Here is a 6525-nt window from a genome sequence, read left to right as displayed (position 1 = left end):
TCTTTTAGGATGATTTGACCCCCCACAGCCTCCAGGGGAAGAGCTCCAAGTTATGAACTTTACCCATTTTTGCATATAATATTATTTATTTTGTATTTTTATATTGTGTTTTGTATTTTATATTTATATTTATTTTGTATGTATTATATATTTTGCATATATAGGCTATTGGGGTGTATACATATATTTTACAGGGAGATTTTCTGGAGAAGGAATTTTGCGTGGGGGAAGGAAATTTCTATTGAAAGGGAGCTGGATTGGCCTGCATCAATATAAAAAAAACGATAAGAAAGTGAGTAAAAAAGTAAAAAGTTTTTAGCTGAAATTAAAGAGCAACATTTAAACTTAAAAAAAAACAGCTCTTCACTTCGATCTTTATGCTAAAACTTTTTTTTTCGAGGGGGGCTATTTTCTCCCCGATCACTTTTGACTCTTAAAAAGGGCACTAGAAATTCTGATTATGTACAACTTATGTTTTATGTTATTGTTTGCATGTGTCATATTTGATTATGTGCCCATAAAAGGGACATTAGAAATTCTGATCATATATTTGTGTATGTCATGTATATGTTGATAATGGGCAAATAGTATAACTTAAAGCTCATGTCCTGACGGCTGCGGGGACTTGTCGTTCCCAAAACCATAATTGCTGGACCTTTCAACCATGCTGAACGTAATTACTATCTAAAAAAATTGGGTTCGGGAGGGGGGCTGTCGCCCTATAATTATTTTGACTCTTTAAAAGGGCCAAGAATTTTTAATTTCCAACCGAATGAGCTTCTTTCAAATTTTTTACAACAACTCCTTCTGTACGAGGTACCTTGGTCAGAAAAAAAACAACAAAAATGGATAAATAAATGAATAAATAATACATAGTGTCCACATCACTTTTTACTTGGGCAGTGCCGTTGCGCTGCCTATGAAAAGCCATTTGTTCTTAGACATTGCGACATTTGATTCAGCTCCATAATTTCGTAGACCGTGGTAATAAATAGTAGAGCATGGCAGAGCTCGACTTGCTATGGTAGAACGTAAATCGGCTTGGTACAGATTGGTAATGCATGGAGAATGGTGGATCTGGTGAAGGTAGGCACTAGGGTGTAAAAACAGGAAGTCATTAATCGTAGAGTTTTTGATACTACTGCTACAACTATTAGCAATTTACTGAAGCGCTAAGCTACCTGAAACCGAAACAGCTTCACTCACTCCTCCTCCATCACAACTTATTTTAAGCTTCCCTCTTTACACTCACCCAAGCACTTTCAATTTCATTTAAGTTTTTTCTCACAACTTCATTCCGAGCGAAAGGCAGGTCATTCCCGAATGAGGTGGGAAGACATCGTATAAGGAAGATTTAAAGGAAATGGAAACTTCTTTGGAGGATGTAAAGAGTTAGGCTTTGAGTAGATTGGGATGGAATATGAGCGTGATTATCTGTGTGGACCTCAGCTGGCTTGGTGCCGTGGTGAGTTGTTAGTAGTAATAAAAGTAGTTGTTGTAGTATTTCTAGTAATGGTAGCAGTAGTAATAGATTGTTATACCTTCAAAATTGTAGCAGTCTTTATTCATTGCTATTTTTATTTTCCCACACCAAATTTTCCGGGGTATATACTACTATGACTGATACATTGCAAATTTTAGTCATAAAATGAAAAACTGGAATTCTACTATTAATACCTTCCCAACCAAACCAAGACTTAGAAGATTTATAATTCATCATAAGCCCTTCTATTTGGCTATATACCCAATCCTTCCTGCCTGAGTAAATAAATTCAAATTACTTAATTCAATTTTTCTACTCCTAGGAAATAGGGCTTTGAAACTCCAAACAAGTCTATTCCAAAACGTTTGAATTTTTCCAGTTTAAAGTTTAACACGATAGTCATGATAAGGTTTGAAAGGTTCCAAGTCACAACTTTCATATTATTTTAAGTTGTTAGAATAGTTGTGTCCCCAGAAAGAGCAATGTTTTTGCTTTCAGACTACTTCTGGTCAGGACCTAATACATTTTGTCAAGTCTACACCAAGCTGATTACAATCCGGACAGCGAAAATTATGTGCAACCTATAGCTGAATGGAAGCTTTGTATAATCCTGGGCATATCTTTGTCACTACATGGTTTTCGACATTTGACAATGCTCATAAAACAGTTCGTGGTAACGAACTGTAGTAAGGAGCGACCCGGCTAAATAGTAACCAAAACTATAAAAAATTGAGTTTTGATATCAATAGCTACATCAAAAGAATCGCATTTTAACGCTGATTTTAAATATATAAGTTTTATCATGTTTAGTCCTACCCATCAAAAGTTGCGAGCCTGAGAAAATTTGCAGTATTTAAGAAAATAGGGAGAAACAACCCCTAAAAGTCGTAGAATCTTAACGACATCATCAGATTCAGCGTATCAGAGAACCCTACTGTAGAAGTTTCAAGCTCCTATCTACAAAATGTGGAATTTTGTATTTTTTGCCAGAAGACAAATCACGGGTGCGTGTTTATTTGTTTGTTTGTTTGTTTTTTTTTTCAGGGGTCATCGTATCGACCAAGTGGTCCTAGAATGCTGCAAGAGGGCTCATTCTAACGGAAATGAAAAGTTCTAGTGCCCTTTTTCAGTGACCAAAAAAATTGGGGGACATCTAGGCCCCCTCCCACGCTCATTTTTTCCCAGAGTCAACGGATCAAAATTTTGAGATAGCCATTTTGTTCAATATAGTGGAAAACCATAATAACTATGTCTTTGGGAATGAATTACTCCCCCACAATCCCTGGGGGAGGGGCAGCAAGTTACATACTTTGAACAGTGTTTACATTTAGTAATGGTTATTGGGAAGTATACAGACGTTTTCAGGGGGGAATTTTATTTTGTTTGGGGGTGGGGCTCAGGGGAGAGGGATATGTTGGAGAAGCTTTCCTTGGAGGAATCTGTCATGGGGGAAGAAAAATTCAATGAAAAGGGCGCAGGATATTCTAGCATTACTATAAGAATACAATGACAAATAAACATGAAAACGTTTTTTCAAATGAAAGGAAGGAGTAGCATTGAAACTTAAAACGAACAGAGATTATGACGCATATGAGGGGTTCTAAAAACCTTTGCATAAAGAACGAGGTATTTGGGAAGAGATAAATACCTTGCTCTCTATGCTAAAGTATTTTTAGTAATTTCAACTATTTATTCTACGATCTTTCTGATTCAGGGGTCATTCTTAAAGATTTGGGACAAAACTTACGATTTAGTGTAAAGAGCGAGGCATTAACGAGGGTACAAAACCCCTCGTATGCATAACAAAAATATAAGATTATGAAAGTTTGTTACGTAGGTTAATTCTTAAGTTACCTATAATTTTTACTAATAAAAACATTCATTAAAAATTAAAAGTTCTAGTTGCCTTTTTAAGTAACCGACAAATTGGAGGGCAACTAGACCTCCTTTTCCAGCCCTTATTTCTCAAAATCGTCTGATCAAAACTAAGAGAAAGCCATTTAGCCAAAAAAAGAATTCATATACAAATTTCATTTTGATAATTTATATGCGGAGAGCCGAAACCAAACATGCATTAATTCAAAAACGCTCAGAAATTAAATACAAAAAACTAATTTTTTTAACTGAAATTGAGGAGCGACATTAAAACTGAAAACGAACAGAAATTACTCCTTATATGAAATGGGTTGTCCACTCCGCAATCCCTCGCTCTTTACGCTAAAGTTGGACTCTTTGCCATAATTCTACTTTTTAAAACAATTAAAAGCTTTAGCGTAAAGAGCGAGGGATTGTGGAGGGGACAACCCATTTCATATACGGAGTAATTTCTGTTCGTTTTAAGTTTTAATGTCGCTCCTTAATTTCAGCTAAAAAAATTCGTTTTTTGTATTTAATTTAGTGTAAAGAGCGAGGTATTAATGAGGGTACAAACCCCTTCGTATGCAAAACAAAAATATAAGATTATGAAAGTTTGTTACGTAAGTTAATTCTTAAGTTACGTATATTTTTTACTAATAAAAACATTCATTAAAAATTAAAAGTTCTAGTTGCCTTTTTAAGTAATCGAAAAATTGGAGGGCAACTAGACCTCTTTTTCCAACCCTTATTTCTCAAAATCGTCTGATCAAAACTAAGAGAAAGCCATTTAGCCAAAACAAGAATTCATATACAAATTTCATTTTAAGAATTTATGTGCCAAAAACCAAACATGCATAATTCAAAAACGTTCAGAAATTAAATACAAAAAACTAATTTTTTTAGCTGAAATTAAGGAGCGACATTAAAACTTAAAACGAACAGAACTTACTCCTTATATGAAATATGTTGTCTCCTCCGCAATCCCTCGCTCTTTACGCTAAAGTTTGACTCTTTGCCACAATTCTTCTTTTTAAAACAATTAAAAGCTTTAGCGTATAGAGCGAGGGATTGTGGAGGGGACAACCCATTTCACATACGGAGTAATTTCTGTTGGTTTTAAGTTTTAATGTCGCTCCTTAATTTCAGCTAAAAAAAATTAGTTTTTTTTGCATTTAATCTATCAACAAGAATTGATGTCCTGTACAAGCACTCTCAATACTATCACCTCCCTCTCATTTTTATTCATGGGTACAAATAGTATACTTTAATGGTTGTGCACCCCTTAATAGATAACTTGGCTAGAAGAAGGCTATTCAAACCAAAAAAGGCCACCAAAACCAAAGAAAAGATAGAATTGTTATCTATCAATTACCTATCATTTTTAACTAGAGCTTAACATGGGACGTGGGTCCCTTGTAAATAATTTATGCTAAAGCAAATGCATTAAAAAATTTAGTTTTTCAACAAAAATTAACGGTTTGTAAAAATATCGTCCATCTAATAGAATAAATTTATAAGGCTGCAAATGAATACAAAAAAGAAATTATTATTGCATTTCATTTATCATACAGCGATTATATAAAGACCTTTTTCTTAACTGACACCTCTAACCAGCTTAAATGTTATCCTGATTCTTGACTGGATCACAAATCACAATCAACAACAACTAGCATCAAATTATTTACACCTGGCAAAAGTCTGTGACAGAACACCTTACGTATAAAATAATCTAAGATCAAGTTTGCAACGTGTCGCCGGGTTCTTTTCCAAGATTGATACACCAATGTAAAGAATTCAATCCACAAAAAAAAGTCCGAAACATAGTGATTCCACCAAGATAAATTCTTTTAGCGAAAAACCAAATAAACACCCTAAATGAAAGCAACATAAAATTAGTTGCTTGATATCCCAACAAAAACAAATTGTAATATAAAAGATTACATGGATTAAGAAAACCAGTATTAAGAAAAAAAAATTTGCCATCCTCTAGGAATTCATATCCAGAATTTCCATGGAAAATTCCGTGATTAGCTATAAAAAATATCCAAATAAAAGCTTAAAAGCCTATCCGGAAATTTTCTAATTGAAATGGTGAGCCTCGCCGCCTTACCACCTCATAGCCTTACCACCAAATTGACTTCCCAATTGATTTCCTTTTATTTACTTGTATTTGATTATCCTCAAACTGGGCAAATATGATATCAAAAAAAGTAACTTCAGAATTGAAAATGAACAAATATTATTCTTTTTGTGAAGGGGCTGCCTGCAGAGCCGTTCGAAGGGACAACAAAGTCACTCAGGAGTAGCAGCCGGGGCAAGTTGCTCCGAGTACTCTGGCTGGGGAGATGCCCACTTTGATCACGTTTTTAACTTTGTTTGTTTTTCATTGCTCTCATTCGATACAGAAGGGGACAATGAAATTAATTTTATCCCAGGCACCACCAACCCTAGGAACGGTGCTGGTCGCCAGCCTATTTGGTCCCCATGCTCATTCTGATAGAGATTAAGCGTCACTTCACTGATAACCTATTAAAAACTATAACCTAATTTTCTAGAACGTGGAATATCAGTGAATTATAGTGCAACTGAATTCATCTTGGTTCTCATTACAATAGAATATCATCTGATCTCGCATTAAATATTTTTTGAATTTTTTAAGATTTGGTAACTAAAAAATAGCAAAGCTATTAAACTTTGGGTGAAAATTTATTCGACGTGAGCAATGCCATTGATACTTGTTAATTATTCAGAAAAAAATCAAGAATTGTGATCTGTAGATCTTTAAAGACCAGTTTCATAGCCACATAGACAAGTGACGAGTGAAAATATGCATTGGACTCCTAACTTGGGTTATATATTTGCAAATTAGCGCGGATGGGGGCTGATACCTATATGCAGGGACTGCATATAGAATGAGGCTCTCTATAACAAACAGATACGAATTTTTAAGAGCCCAATGTTTTAGACCCCAGGTACATTTGGCTGCACACAACAATTTTGTACAATTTCTGTCCAGAATAATTTCCTGTCTAAGGTAACTCCCAAATATTTAGCTTTTTCTTTTATTTCAATTTCATTACCATCAAAAACAAGGTCAGGCTTAGGAAATATTCTTATACTAATGTAAACAACTGCTTCTGTTTTCTTTGAATTAAAAACTAATTTATTATTACTCACCCAACGAT

The sequence above is a fragment of the Artemia franciscana genome, chromosome 3 (genome assembly GCF_032884065.1).
Source record: "Artemia franciscana chromosome 3, ASM3288406v1, whole genome shotgun sequence".
In the NCBI taxonomy this organism is placed as follows: Eukaryota; Metazoa; Arthropoda; class Branchiopoda; order Anostraca; family Artemiidae; genus Artemia; species Artemia franciscana.
The sequence above is the reverse complement of the archived record's forward strand: the minus strand, read 5'-3'. Positions refer to the sequence as shown.